Below are 15,236 nucleotides of genomic sequence, written 5' to 3'. Positions count from 1 at the left end.
GTCAATGCCCCTGACCAGTCCGGCTGCGGCGGAACCGTGGATTGCCGCATTCTGTCAGCCAATGGTTTGTTTACCACTTTGGTTGTGGTGAGTTGCCCAATTGGCTGGACCGGCATTTACTCTGTTTATATTCCAGGGTTTTTGTGTTTTTCTTCCGTTTGGTGACTTCTCTCAGGGATGTCTGGCTAGATACGGTATAGCCCTAAAGCTGTACCGTCTGCCCCCTTTCTTCGGGGCACGTAGAGAAAAAAAAAATCTCCGTGCATATGATTTCCTGCGTGGCTTCATCTTGTGCGTTTCGGTTTCCTGCGGCGTGTTCTTGGATGCCTCTGGTGAATGCCCGACGACCAGTCCGCTGCTAGTGTGTGTCCTTGTGTATTCTGTGTATCAGCGTATCTGTGTATTCTGTGTATCCTTCGAGTTCCCTGGAGTTTCAACGGAGTTTCCCTGTAGTTTCCTCGGATTTACCTTGTAGTGTCCCTGGAGTTTTCGTAGAATCCTTGGAGTGATTTCGTAGTATCCTTGGAGTGATTTTGTAGAATCCTTGGAGTTCTCGTAGTATCCTTGGTGTGATTTTGTAGAATCCTTGGAGTTCTCGTAGTATCTTCTCGCTTACATGTATGGTCCGCCCTTTTTTATTGTGTTTACATGGTGTATTTTGCATATTACAGGCCGTCGCGCTGCGCAGTGGTACTAACTCAGTCCACTTGGAGAATCGGTCTATCAGTACTAGCAGCATTTGGTTGCCGTGCTTTGAACGCGGCAGGGGTCCGACGAAGTCCGCACATACCGTTGCCCATGGTTCCTCTGGCACCTGCGTTAGCATTTTCCCAGTCGCTTGCATTTGATTCGGCTTGAATCTCATGCATATCTCGCATTTTCTCACATGGGCTCGGGCATCTCTGTGCATGCCTGGCCAGTAATATCGTGCTGCCAGCCGTGCAATCGTTCTTCGGCTTCCAACGTGGCCCGCTGAAGGTGAGTCGTGGTTCTCTTTTAGCACCGTTTCCCTTAGAGCTTTAGGGACGCACATCTTCCACGTTGCGACATCCTCGCTGCCTGCTCGGTGTGGTATGTTTCTGTATAGGGTGTCACCTTCCATCACGTAGTCCGGGTACTTTTGCGGTTGGGTCTTAATCTTCTCGCGCATTCCTTGAGTCCAGCTGCATGCTGCAGATGCTTCCGCCGCCGATGTCTCCTTGATCCCTCGAAGCGTTTCTGGTAGTGGCTGTCTTGACAGGGCATCCGCCACCACGTTGAGCTGTCCTTTCCGGTACGATATCTCGAAGTCGTACTGCTGTAGCTCCAGGGCCCATCTGGCGATCCTTCCTGAAGGGCTCTCAATGCTGTTTAGCCACTTCAGGGCCATATGGTCGGTTACTACCTTAAAGTGGTAACCTTCCAGATATGGCTTTAGCTTCCGGATCGCCCAGACGATTGCTAAGCACTCCTTCTCAGTCGTCGAGTAATTCTTCTCGGCGCCGTTGAGTGTTCTGCTTAAGTAAGAGATTACCTTTTCGCCATTCTCCGTCTCCTGGGTTAGTATTGCCCCGATGCCGTAGTCGCTCGCGTCCGTCTGCAGGGTGAACGGTTTGTCGAAGTCCGGGCACGCCAATACGGGGTCTGCAACGAGTCTTGCCTTGACCTCTTCGAATGCCTTCTGATGTTCCAATGTCCACACCCACTTGTTGCCCTTGCGTAGCAAATCGTTGAGTGGTTTGACTATTTTCGCGAAATCAGGTACGAATCGGCGGTACCACGATGCTATGCCCAGGTACTGTCGGAGTTCTCTGACTGTGGATGGTGGTTCTAGTTCGGCGATGGCTGCTACCTTTTCCGGATCCGTGCCTATTCCTTCGCTGGTCACTCGATGGCCTAGATACAACAGTTCCTTCTTGAAGAATTGGCACTTGTCTGGGTTTAGCCTCAGATTTGCTTCTTTCAGCCGCCGAAACACTTCTCTCAGGTTCGCTTTGTGTTCTTCTAGCGTGCGTCCGATCACTATTATGTCGTCCTGGTAGGCGAAAGCGTGGGGTGACATTTCCGGACCAATTACTTGATCCAAAACTCGTTGAAAAGTCGCGGATGCCGAATGGAGACTGAAAGGCATAACTCTCCACTGGAACAAACCTTTTCCGGGCACCGTGAAAGCCGTGTATTGCCAGCTGCTTTCCTCCAGTGGGATTTGCCAGTACCCATCCTTCAGGTCCAAACTACTGATGTACCTCGCTTCTCGCAGTTGGTCGAGGATATAATTTATGCGCGGCATTGGGTAGGCATCCTTTATCGACTTTGCGTTGATCTGCCTGAAATCGACACAGAGTCTCCATTTGCCCGTCTTCTTCTTCACCATTACGATGGGGGAGCTGTATGGGCTCTTTGAGTGCTCTATATACCCCATTTCGAGAAGCTCATCCACCTTCGCATTGATCTCCCCTTGAACTTTTGGGTTCTTGGGGTAGTATCGTTGCTTGATTGGCTTATCGTCTTTCATCGTGATCCGATGCTCGGCCATGTTCGACGTTCCAGACATGGTGTTGAAGTCGGCTAGCTGTGCCGCCAGGAATTCCACTGTGTCGTTATCCTCGCTTGTGTGTTGAACGACTGCTACCGATAGCTTTTCCTCGAGCCACCCATTATGTCGGTTCCTGGCCGGTATTGTGATCTCGTGTCCAGCGCACTTTATTTCGGTTCCGACTTGCGTGAGGAAATTCCATCCTAACACCAACAAATCCACTACCCCTGGTAGTATCAGCAGGTTCATGGTCAATCGCTTGTTTCCGAATGCGATTTCTACCTCCAGCTGTGCACTGATTCCGCCGCATCTCCCGTCTGCCAATTTAACTTGCCGTCTTGTCCTTGTGATCTTTCCAAGGGCAGCCAGATTGTCCGCCAGTTCCTCGCTTATGAAGCTAGCTGTTGCCCCGGTGTCTATTGTGGCTTTATACGTGCCTCCACCAATCGTTATTGCTGCGGACAACTGCTGCTTCCCCTCGATCGGTGGTCTTGTAGGGGCGGTGTCCATTGACTGTTCCCACGGGGTTCCTGGTCGCCAGTGTCCTCGCACCGTCTGCACATCGTTTGTGCCTGAGCTGCTGGTTTTGCCCTGGCGAATTTGTTCTCCTGGGCAAATGTCTCCCGTTCCTTCTCCAGTTCCTCAAACTCGTCGGCTAGGTCCATGAGTGTATCCAGGTCTGCCACTGTGTATGCTCTGAGGGCGATCTTTAGGTTCGGTGTGCAGTTCTGGCGGATGATGGTGAGGGCCTCTGTCGGCGAATAATTAAGTGGCCTCATCATTGCCTGTATGTCGATCATGTAGTCCTTAAACGTCTCCCCGTAGCCTTGCTTCCTGTGCTTGACTTTGTCCGAAAGTGTGGAGAAAAAGTCTCTCGGCAGGAAGTATGTGTTAAAGCTCTGGATGAATTCCGCCCAGGTTTGCCACTGTTTGTTGTTGGAGATGAACCATTTCAATGCCCTCCCCTTCAGTAATTCTGGCATGGCGCGGGGAATCATATCCAAATCCAGGCCGTATGTATTTGCGGACCACTCCACTTGCTCCAGAAACTCGAACGGTTTCTCCATTCCGTCGAACTTAAACGACCATTCGCGGACTTGTTTCGCAACCTTTGCATAATCTGGTTGGCTGGGTGTCGGAGTCCGTACCGGTGCTGCTGTTTTCTGTACGCACTCTGTATTTTTCCTCTCCTGGCTTGGCTCCCTCTTTTGTGCCTCCTTTTGCATGTTGTCGATGCTCAGGCTTGCCAATAGATATTCCCCTTCGGCGGGAGTCAATGTGATGATCCCGGCCAGTTCCGGGTCGTTCTCCGTCTCAGAATAGTATTCTGACAATACCTTTCTTTTGTCGTCTGTTTTTCCTTCCAGAGCCTCTCTGCGACGTAGACAAAATCTTCTGTCTTAAGGCGGTAAATCCACTTCTTTCCCATTCTGCTTTATGTTGCACTGCTGGGACAATCACGTTTTGGGCGCCAGATGTAACGAACTGGTTATTTAGGTCTGCTCGATTCGAGATTTGTGCGGCTAGCTCAGTATAGTTGTGTGTTCGTCCCACCAAATTTATATAAACGTGACCGCCCAGTAGATCAGTGAGAAAGCACAGAATTCACGGGTTCTTAGTGGGTTTATCACGGGTGTGATAGTACAGTGATCTTGATATGGCAACTCGTGGCCGTCGACGACTCCTGGTCCTGGAGGATCCCTGAGGCTCCCTGAAGATGCTTGGCGTTGCTCGTCTCGGCTGTGTAGGATCGACCCCTACTCGTGGCGTCTTAAACTCGCCAAGAGTTCAGCTGCGCGGGTTTAGGGAAGCGTCACCGTTCTCAGACTAGGGTGAACAGAGGTCGCGATCTCCAGGAGTGTCTCCTCTCGATGCACCACCGTCTGTCCCTTGCTCTGTCCAAGTTACGCAAGGATGCTGCCGAGCGCTTTACTTCGCTTCTACGCCTAGTGCAAACGAACGTTCCGCCCTAGCTTCACCCTTTGGCTTATCGTCTTTGACGTTTCCGCGTAGGTTGGTCTGTCGTGGTGTGTGGCTGCTTGGCTTGACGTAGCGTGGCTTCTGATACTCGGGGTCTTGGTCGTACGCCGATCCGGGACTACACGACTCAACCGTAGGGCTCTTATGGAGTTCTCCACTTGAGGCCACAGACGCTCGACCGATCTCCCTTCTGGCTCGTTTCACTCGGGGTTCCGACACACGCCGCTCCGGGACTACACAACTCAAACCGCAGGGCTCTTCTCGAGACCACAGACGATTGACCGATCTCCCTTCTGGCCGATAGGATAGGATCTTCCCAAGCTCACGATATCTTGTCGCTAGTTTTCACCACTCAAGATCTGTTCGACGCTCCAGGCTAGATGCGAGGATTTCGTTGAGACAGGAATGAAAGCGGATCGCCTTGACCTAGCCGTGTGACGCCCTCTGGACCTCAGCTATTTGTGTCTCAATTCGGAGATTCCTGGTGATCCAATCCCGAACGTCTCGACGTAGCGATCTTGATCCTTGTAGGTTCCCACGGCGTTGCTTCCGGCGACTCGACTTTCGTTGCTCACTGACTGTTCACTGTACTGGCCGACTTGTTCACGTGGATTATCTGGACTGATCTTGATAGATTGACTCTTCGTGATCGACTGATCCTGCTGCCAGCGCCCGGCGGCTTTATATAGGGCCTCCGGGTACCGTTATTTCCCCTTTGCGCTCTGTTCGCGGCAACTCTCCATTCTGGGTCCAAAGTCCGTGGATCCCGTTTGACCCACTTGTCCTTCACGCATGACCTCCGCTTTTATTTCTGCGTGTTGCTGCCATCCCGCCGTTCCCGATGGTGCATGTGGCACGCTTGTGTGTTGCTCCGTTGCGGAGATGTGGCCTTTGTCCATCGTCCACTGCAGAGTCCAAAGTCCGGTGTAGTTCCGTTATTTCCTTCTGCGCTCTGCCCGCGGCAACTCTCCAACGTAGGTCCAAAGTCCAAGGTTCCTGATTGACTCCTTTGCACATCGCCCACGGCCTTTAGTTGTTTCTCTGCTTGTTGCCGCGGTCCCGCTGCTTTCAATGGTGCATGTGGCACGCCTGTGTGCCGCTTGGTTGCCGAGATGTGGCACTTGACCTCCTAGTCCGAAGTCCACGGCAGAGTCCAAATTCCGGTGCCTGTTCCGTTAATCCCTTTTGCACCCGGCACTCTCGCTCTGCCGGAGAAGTCTCCACTTTCTCTTTCTCTCTGCACCCTTGTTCTCCCGACTCTCACTCTCCAAACTCTCTCTTTACCTTGAAGTCTCCACTCTATCTTCGTCTTGACGTCTCCACTCTCTCTTCGCCGCGAAGTCTCCACTCTCTCTTCGCCGCGCCGCTACTACGCTAATTCGCCGTAACAGGTATGCGGCCGGCGATCCGTTATTGTTGTACTGCTATTTGTGGGGAGTTATTCAACTCCTCACATTCCCCCCTTACTTCGGGAAGTTTTTAAAGAAAACTCGTTCTTACTCTCTGGCGTTCGCTAGTGTATCCTAGCCATTGAGTCCTTGCGATGACCTTGTTGATTCCCTCGGCGCTCCCTCGGTGCTCCATCGTTGCTCCCTCGACGCTCCCTCGACGCTTTCAACTCCGAGAGTTTCTACGGCGCCAGTCTCTCTGCAGCAATTTGAACTTCCCGCGCCGCTCCTCCATATGGCCACACTGGGCATCGATAGCCGTCGGCTATCGCTATGCCAGCGGCCCGCAGTTTGAATTTCCCGCGACGATCTGGTTCCCCTTGGAACCGATATTCATAACCTATCGATATCCTCAGCTATCGATATTGCAGGTGTAGCGTTGCCACATGATCGCAGCGATATTCACCATGATATTTCCATTTTCGTGTGCCCATCGATCGCACTATCGACCAGTGACAATCGACCGCCTTATCGAGGCGCCCCCGTCCCTAGTTCATGGTGAGTTGCAAAAATTGTTCCCGTGAGTGCACATTCGGTGATTTTGTTCTTGTTTTCTAACCCTTTTTTCTCCAGATGCTTCCAAATTATGCCCTTCCTTGCCCTTGGGTCTTGGGTCAATGGCCCTGACCAGTCCGGCTGCGGCGGAACCGTGGATTGCCGCATTCTGTCAGCCAATGGTTTGTTTACCACTTTGGTTGTGGTGAGTTGCCCAATTGGCTGGACCGGCATTTACTCTGTTTATATTCCAGGGTTTTTGTGTTTTTCTTCCGTTTGGTGACTTCTCTCAGGGATGTCTGGCTAGATACGGTATAGCCCTAAAGCTGTGCCGTCTGCCCCCTTTCTTCGGGGCACGTAGAGAAAAAAAAAATCTCCGTGCATATGATTTCCTGCGTGGCTTCATCTTGTGCGTTTCGGTTTCCTGCGGCGTGTTCTTGGATGCCTCTGGTGAATGCCCGACGACCAGTCCGCTGCTAGTGTGTGTCCTTGTGTATTCTGTGTATCAGCGTATCTGTGTATTCTGTGTATCCTTCGAGTTCCCTGGAGTTTCAACGGAGTTTCCCTGTAGTTTCCTCGGATTTACCTTGTAGTGTCCCTGGAGTTTTCGTAGAATCCTTGGAGTGATTTCGTAGTATCCTTGGAGTGATTTTGTAGAATCCTTGGAGTTCTCGTAGTATCCTTGGTGTGATTTTGTAGAATCCTTGGAGTTCTCGTAGTATCTTCTCGCTTACATGTATGGTCCGCCCTTTTTTATTGTGTTTACATGGTGTATTTTGCATATTACAGGCGAAACAAAATCCACGACCTGGAATGGTCGTATCTAGGGGCCAACTTTGCTGCAAATCCCTCGGCCGCTTTCGACAAGTGGTGTTCTTTGGCCCACACGACGTCGCCCACTGCTGGTGTCCATTGCCTCCTTCTTAGATTATAATGTCTGGCTTGATCTTGGGAGGCTCTTTCCAGATTTCGCCGTACGATCTCAAAGATCTCCCTGAGTTTATTGGCGTTTTCGTCAGGGGTTTCGGTCGCTCGTCCGGTCCCCAAATTTTCTCGATCGTATAGGGCGCTTGGTAGTCTGGGCTCTCTACCTTGAGTAAGAAATTCCGGGGTGTAGCCAGTGGATTCCGAAACGCTCGTGTTTACTGCAAGCATGATCTCCGGCCATTTCTCGTCCCAATTTCTTTGGTCTTGCCCCGCGAACTGCGCAATCTCCGTTTTAACAGTCCTATTTGCTCGCTCGGTCGGGTTCTCTTGCGGGGTGTATGTAGCTGTGAACTGTTGTTTGATACCCATATCGGCTAGGAAACCCTTGAAGATTCGGCTGGCAAATTGTACTCCGTTGTCAGTAATGACCACCTTCGGGACCCCGTACCTTGCGATTATTCGTTCTCTGAAAGCCTTCTTCAGTGATTCGGCCGTCGCGCTGCGCAGTGGTACTAACTCAGTCCACTTGGAGAATCGGTCTATCAGTACTAGCAGCATTTGGTTGCCGTGCTTTGAACGCGGCAGGGGTCCGACGAAGTCCGCACATACCGTTGCCCATGGTTCCTCTGGCACCTGCGTTAGCATTTTCCCAGTCGCTTGCATTTGATTCGGCTTGAATCTCATGCATATCTCGCATTTTCTCACATGGGCTCGGGCATCTCTGTGCATGCCTGGCCAGTAATATCGTGCTGCCAGCCGTGCAATCGTTCTTCGGCTTCCAACGTGGCCCGCTGAAGGTGAGTAGTGGTTCTCTTTTAGCACCGTTTCCCTTAGAGCTTTAGGGACGCACATCTTCCACGTTGCGACATCCTCGCTGCCTGCTCGGTGTGGTATGTTTCTGTATAGGGTGTCACCTTCCATCACGTAGTCCGGGTACTTTTGCGGTTGGGTCTTAATCTTCTCGCGCATTCCTTGAGTCCAGCTGCATGCTGCAGATGCTTCCGCCGCCGATGTCTCCTTGATCCCTCGAAGCGTTTCTGGTAGTGGCTGTCTTGACAGGGCATCCGCCACCACGTTGAGCTGTCCTTTCCGGTACGATATCTCGAAGTCGTACTGCTGTAGCTCCAGGGCCCATCTGGCGATCCTTCCTGAAGGGCTCTCAATGCTGTTTAGCCACTTCAGGGCCATATGGTCGGTTACTACCTTAAAGTGGTAACCTTCCAGATATGGCTTTAGCTTCCGGATCGCCCAGACGATTGCTAAGCACTCCTTCTCAGTCGTCGAGTAATTCTTCTCGGCGCCGTTGAGTGTTCTGCTTAAGTAAGAGATTACCTTTTCGCCATTCTCCGTCTCCTGGGTTAGTATTGCCCCGATGCCGTAGTCGCTCGCGTCCGTCTGCAGGGTGAACGGTTTGTCGAAGTCCGGGCACGCCAATACGGGGTCTGCAACGAGTCTTGCCTTGACCTCTTCGAATGCCTTCTGATGTTCCAATGTCCACACCCACTTGTTGCCCTTGCGTAGCAAATCGTTGAGTGGTTTGACTATTTTCGCGAAATCAGGTACGAATCGGCGGTACCACGATGCTATGCCCAGGTACTGTCGGAGTTCTCTGACTGTGGATGGTGGTTCTAGTTCGGCGATGGCTGCTACCTTTTCCGGATCCGTGCCTATTCCTTCGCTGGTCACTCGATGGCCTAGATACAACAGTTCCTTCTTGAAGAATTGGCACTTGTCTGGGTTTAGCCTCAGATTTGCTTCTTTCAGCCGCCGAAACACTTCTCTCAGGTTCGCTTTGTGTTCTTCTAGCGTGCGTCCGATCACTATTATGTCGTCCTGGTAGGCGAAAGCGTGGGGTGACATTTCCGGACCAATTACTTGATCCAAAACTCGTTGAAAAGTCGCGGATGCCGAATGGAGACTGAAAGGCATAACTCTCCACTGGAACAAACCTTTTCCGGGCACCGTGAAAGCCGTGTATTGCCAGCTGCTTTCCTCCAGTGGGATTTGCCAGTACCCATCCTTCAGGTCCAAACTACTGATGTACCTCGCTTCTCGCAGTTGGTCGAGGATATAATTTATGCGCGGCATTGGGTAGGCATCCTTTATCGACTTTGCGTTGATCTGCCTGAAATCGACACAGAGTCTCCATTTGCCCGTCTTCTTCTTCACCATTACGATGGGGGAGCTGTATGGGCTCTTTGAGTGCTCTATATACCCCATTTCGAGAAGCTCATCCACCTTCGCATTGATCTCCCCTTGAACTTTTGGGTTCTTGGGGTAGTATCGTTGCTTGATTGGCTTATCGTCTTTCATCGTGATCCGATGCTCGGCCATGTTCGACGTTCCAGACATGGTGTTGAAGTCGGCTAGCTGTGCCGCCAGGAATTCCACTGTGTCGTTATCCTCGCTTGTGTGTTGAACGACTGCTACCGATAGCTTTTCCTCGAGCCACCCATTATGTCGGTTCCTGGCCGGTATTGTGATCTCGTGTCCAGCGCACTTTATTTCGGTTCCGACTTGCGTGAGGAAATTCCATCCTAACACCAACAAATCCACTACCCCTGGTAGTATCAGCAGGTTCATGGTCAATCGCTTGTTTCCGAATGCGATTTCTACCTCCAGCTGTGCACTGATTCCGCCGCATCTCCCGTCTGCCAATTTAACTTGCCGTCTTGTCCTTGTGATCTTTCCAAGGGCAGCCAGATTGTCCGCCAGTTCCTCGCTTATGAAGCTAGCTGTTGCCCCGGTGTCTATTGTGGCTTTATACGTGCCTCCACCAATCGTTATTGCTGCGGACAACTGCTGCTTCCCCTCGATCGGTGGTCTTGTAGGGGCGGTGTCCATTGACTGTTCCCACGGGGTTCCTGGTCGCCAGTGTCCTCGCACCGTCTGCACATCGTTTGTGCCTGAGCTGCTGGTTTTGCCCTGGCGAATTTGTTCTCCTGGGCAAATGTCTCCCGTTCCTTCTCCAGTTCCTCAAACTCGTCGGCTAGGTCCATGAGTGTATCCAGGTCTGCCACTGTGTATGCTCTGAGGGCGATCTTTAGGTTCGGTGTGCAGTTCTGGCGGATGATGGTGAGGGCCTCTGTCGGCGAATAATTAAGTGGCCTCATCATTGCCTGTATGTCGATCATGTAGTCCTTAAACGTCTCCCCGTAGCCTTGCTTCCTGTGCTTGACTTTGTCCGAAAGTGTGGAGAAAAAGTCTCTCGGCAGGAAGTATGTGTTAAAGCTCTGGATGAATTCCGCCCAGGTTTGCCACTGTTTGTTGTTGGAGATGAACCATTTCAATGCCCTCCCCTTCAGTAATTCTGGCATGGCGCGGGGAATCATATCCAAATCCAGGCCGTATGTATTTGCGGACCACTCCACTTGCTCCAGAAACTCGAACGGTTTCTCCATTCCGTCGAACTTAAACGACCATTCGCGGACTTGTTTCGCAACCTTTGCATAATCTGGTTGGCTGGGTGTCGGAGTCCGTACCGGTGCTGCTGTTTTCTGTACGCACTCTGTATTTTTCCTCTCCTGGCTTGGCTCCCTCTTTTGTGCCTCCTTTTGCATGTTGTCGATGCTCAGGCTTGCCAATAGATATTCCCCTTCGGCGGGAGTCAATGTGATGATCCCGGCCAGTTCCGGGTCGTTCTCCGTCTCAGAATAGTATTCTGACAATACCTTTCTTTTGTCGTCTGTTTTTCCTTCCAGAGCGATGTTTAGCCTCTCTGCGACGTAGACAAAATCTTCTGTCTTAAGGCGGTAAATCCACTTCTTTCCCATTCTGCTTTATGTTGCACTGCTGGGACAATCACGTTTTGGGCGCCAGATGTAACGAACTGGTTATTTAGGTCTGCTCGATTCGAGATTTGTGCGGCTAGCTCAGTATAGTTGTGTGTTCGTCCCACCAAATTTATATAAACGTGACCGCCCAGTAGATCAGTGAGAAAGCACAGAATTCACGGGTTCTTAGTGGGTTTATCACGGGTGTGATAGTACAGTGATCTTGATATGGCAACTCGTGGCCGTCGACGACTCCTGGTCCTGGAGGATCCCTGAGGCTCCCTGAAGATGCTTGGCGTTGCTCGTCTCGGCTGTGTAGGATCGACCCCTACTCGTGGCGTCTTAAACTCGCCAAGAGTTCAGCTGCGCGGGTTTAGGGAAGCGTCACCGTTCTCAGACTAGGGTGAACAGAGGTCGCGATCTCCAGGAGTGTCTCCTCTCGATGCACCACCGTCTGTCCCTTGCTCTGTCCAAGTTACGCAAGGATGCTGCCGAGCGCTTTACTTCGCTTCTACGCCTAGTGCAAACGAACGTTCCGCCCTAGCTTCACCCTTTGGCTTATCGTCTTTGACGTTTCCGCGTAGGTTGGTCTGTCGTGGTGTGTGGCTGCTTGGCTTGACGTAGCGTGGCTTCTGATACTCGGGGTCTTGGTCGTACGCCGATCCGGGACTACACGACTCAACCGTAGGGCTCTTATGGAGTTCTCCACTTGAGGCCACAGACGCTCGACCGATCTCCCTTCTGGCTCGTTTCACTCGGGGTTCCGACACACGCCGCTCCGGGACTACACAACTCAAACCGCAGGGCTCTTCTCGAGACCACAGACGATTGACCGATCTCCCTTCTGGCCGATAGGATAGGATCTTCCCAAGCTCACGATATCTTGTCGCTAGTTTTCACCACTCAAGATCTGTTCGACGCTCCAGGCTAGATGCGAGGATTTCGTTGAGACAGGAATGAAAGCGGATCGCCTTGACCTAGCCGTGTGACGCCCTCTGGACCTCAGCTATTTGTGTCTCAATTCGGAAATTCCTGGTGATCCAATCCCGAACGTCTCGACGTAGCGATCTTGATCCTTGTAGGTTCCCACGGCGTTGCTTCCGGCGACTCGACTTTCGTTGCTCACTGACTGTTCACTGTACTGGCCGACTTGTTCACGTGGATTATCTGGACTGATCTTGATAGATTGACTCTTCGTGATCGACTGATCCTGCTGCCAGCGCCCGGCGGCTTTATATAGGGCCTCCGGGTACCGTTATTTCCCCTTTGCGCTCTGTTCGCGGCAACTCTCCATTCTGGGTCCAAAGTCCGTGGATCCCGTTTGACCCACTTGTCCTTCACGCATGACCTCCGCTTTTATTTCTGCGTGTTGCTGCCATCCCGCCGTTCCCGATGGTGCATGTGGCACGCTTGTGTGTTGCTCCGTTGCGGAGATGTGGCCTTTGTCCATCGTCCACTGCAGAGTCCAAAGTCCGGTGTAGTTCCGTTATTTCCTTCTGCGCTCTGCCCGCGGCAACTCTCCAACGTAGGTCCAAAGTCCAAGGTTCCTGATTGACTCCTTTGCACATCGCCCACGGCCTTTAGTTGTTTCTCTGCTTGTTGCCGCGGTCCCGCTGCTTTCAATGGTGCATGTGGCACGCCTGTGTGCCGCTTGGTTGCCGAGATGTGGCACTTGACCTCCTAGTCCGAAGTCCACGGCAGAGTCCAAATTCCGGTGCCTGTTCCGTTAATCCCTTTTGCACCCGGCACTCTCGCTCTGCCGGAGAAGTCTCCACTTTCTCTCTCTCTCTGCACCCTTGTTCTCCCGACTCTCACTCTCCAAACTCTCTCTTTACCTTGAAGTCTCCACTCTCTCTTCGTCTTGACGTCTCCACTCTCTCTTCGCCGCGAAGTCTCCACTCTCTCTTCGCCGCGCCGCTACTACGCTAATTCGCCGTAACAGGTATGCGGCTGGCGTTCCGTTATTGTTGTTGCTGCTATTTGTGGGGAGTTATTCAACTCCTCACAACCTTTATTAAATTTGGCCTAAACCTAATGAAAGCTTACACACAAAAAAAAAACTATGTAAAATCAACTATTTAATAGTGAAAACTGCCCCAACCCATAAAAAATAGAAAATGCCCCGAAAAATAGTAGATTACCTATAAAATAGTAGATGACCTACAAAATAGAATTTAACCCGAAAAGAATTGTTTTTTTTTAATTATGTTTTTAACTTTTTTATTTTTAATTTAATTTGTTATATTAATTTATATGGAAGTTATTTATAGACACTTACATTTCACAGATACTTAAACTTACAAATCAGGTTTTTTGCCTCCGCTGGGAATCGAACTGGGGCCGCAACCATCGGAGTCAAGCACTCTAACCACTAGGCCACAGAAAAATGCTTTTTGTAGAGGAAAATCTATAGACTTGAAATCAACATTTAACAAAAAAAAAAAAAAAATTACCATCTGTGAAAGCGGGATTTGAACTCACGACCCAGAGATTATGAGTCGGATACTCTAACCACCTTAAGTCTACAAAAATGATATTAATTGTTTATTTAATGACCCAAAAAATAAAACAACAAAATACATGAAAAATTCTGAAAATAGTGAAATACCATTTTTCTATGTTAATTTTACATAGTATTTTTTGTGTGTAATAAATAAAATTTGTAACCAATCAAATGCGGCTTTAAATCGGATTAAAAAAAAAACGATTTCACCTAAAATGCGATGTCTAGTAATAATCGTTATTTTTTACGTATATCAGCACCTAGAATTTTCGAAAGGTTTTTTTTATTTTTTATTTACTCCTGGTATTGTGACATTTCCGCGGATTAAAGAAATTTTTCTATACATAGATGATCTTAAATATTTCCCAAGCATTGTCGAAGTCTCAAGGCGACGACATTGATTTCATGGTCAATAAATCGAGATTGCAGCCTTACACCCGATTATGTATCATTGAATTCGTTTCCAGCCGTACTCGCACTCTATCTTCGCGATGATCTCAACTTCACCGAAAGCTTCTCCACGGTGGTACTGCACATCTTTAACTTCTTCGGCCAGTTCTGCCCGATCATTGGGGCCATCCTGGCGGACAGCTATATGGGAAATGTGCGGACGATCTCCGGCTTCAGTATCATTTACGCCTTCGGATGGTTACTGCTCGTACTGTCAGCCCTGCCCGCTATGGGTCTTCCAATGGTGTTAATACACAAAAAAAAAACATGTCACCGTAAAATCGATATGGCATTGTAAATTTGAGGTCATGCAAAAACCAGGTTGTTTTTACATGAAATGCCCTTTTCGACCAGGTAAAAATTACCTGGCCTCATATAAAATTTAAATTGATCTTAAATAATGTAAAATCGATCTACGCTTCATATCGGTTTTTTTTGGGTTCAGATGGCCAGGACTTAAAATATTATTTTGGCTAATCCTAGTTTTCTTCCTTAGCCTGCTGGTGTCCATCGCCCCATTATTTATTGCCGTGGGTAATGGATCCATCCGGGCCTGCATCACTTCGCTAGGCGCTTTGCCAGAACAGAGCGTCCACCTGGCCGAGTACTTCTCCTTCTACTATTTCGTCTATTACTTTGGCATATTCCTGAGCAAAATTCTTCCTCCGCTGGTGAGGGCCAACACGCAGTGCTTCGACAAGGCGGAATGCTATCCGGCGGTGTTCGGCACTCTGGGCAGTGCCTTCATGATGGCCTGGAGTAAGTGTTTATCAGTTTTCATTAACTACTTTTATCTTATTTATATCTATTAGTGACACTAGTTGTCTTTCTGGTTGGGAAATGATTCTACAAGTTCGAAAAGCTGTCCGACGACAATATACTCTTCAAGTTCTGCGGCTGCACTAAAACCGCTCTGGTGGAGAAGTGGCGACGACGCAAATCCCCGAAGCAATCCAGCTACTGGCTACACAATGCAGTTGGTGCCTACGACGAGGAGTTCGTAAGCGATGTTTCCAGGGTTTTAAGGGTGAGATATTATTATACCCGTTACTCGTAGAGTAAAAGAGTAATTGTATTCGAGCAAAAGAATATAACAGGGAGAAGGAAGCGTTTCCGACCCTATAAAGTATAAATATCAGGGAACG

The 15,236-nt window shown here is 50.0% G+C and overlaps 1 pseudogene; it reads left to right on the top strand.

The window, feature by feature from the left end:
- Positions 1–15,236, top strand: part of LOC108054738 (peptide transporter family 1-like) — a 28,922-nt pseudogene that overhangs the window by 11,968 nt on the left and 1,718 nt on the right.

Source organism: Drosophila takahashii, chromosome 2L (assembly GCF_030179915.1).
Source record: "Drosophila takahashii strain IR98-3 E-12201 chromosome 2L, DtakHiC1v2, whole genome shotgun sequence".
NCBI lineage: Eukaryota > Metazoa > Arthropoda > Insecta > Diptera > Drosophilidae > Drosophila > Drosophila takahashii.
The sequence above is the reverse complement of the archived record's forward strand: the minus strand, read 5'-3'. Positions and strand labels throughout refer to the sequence as shown.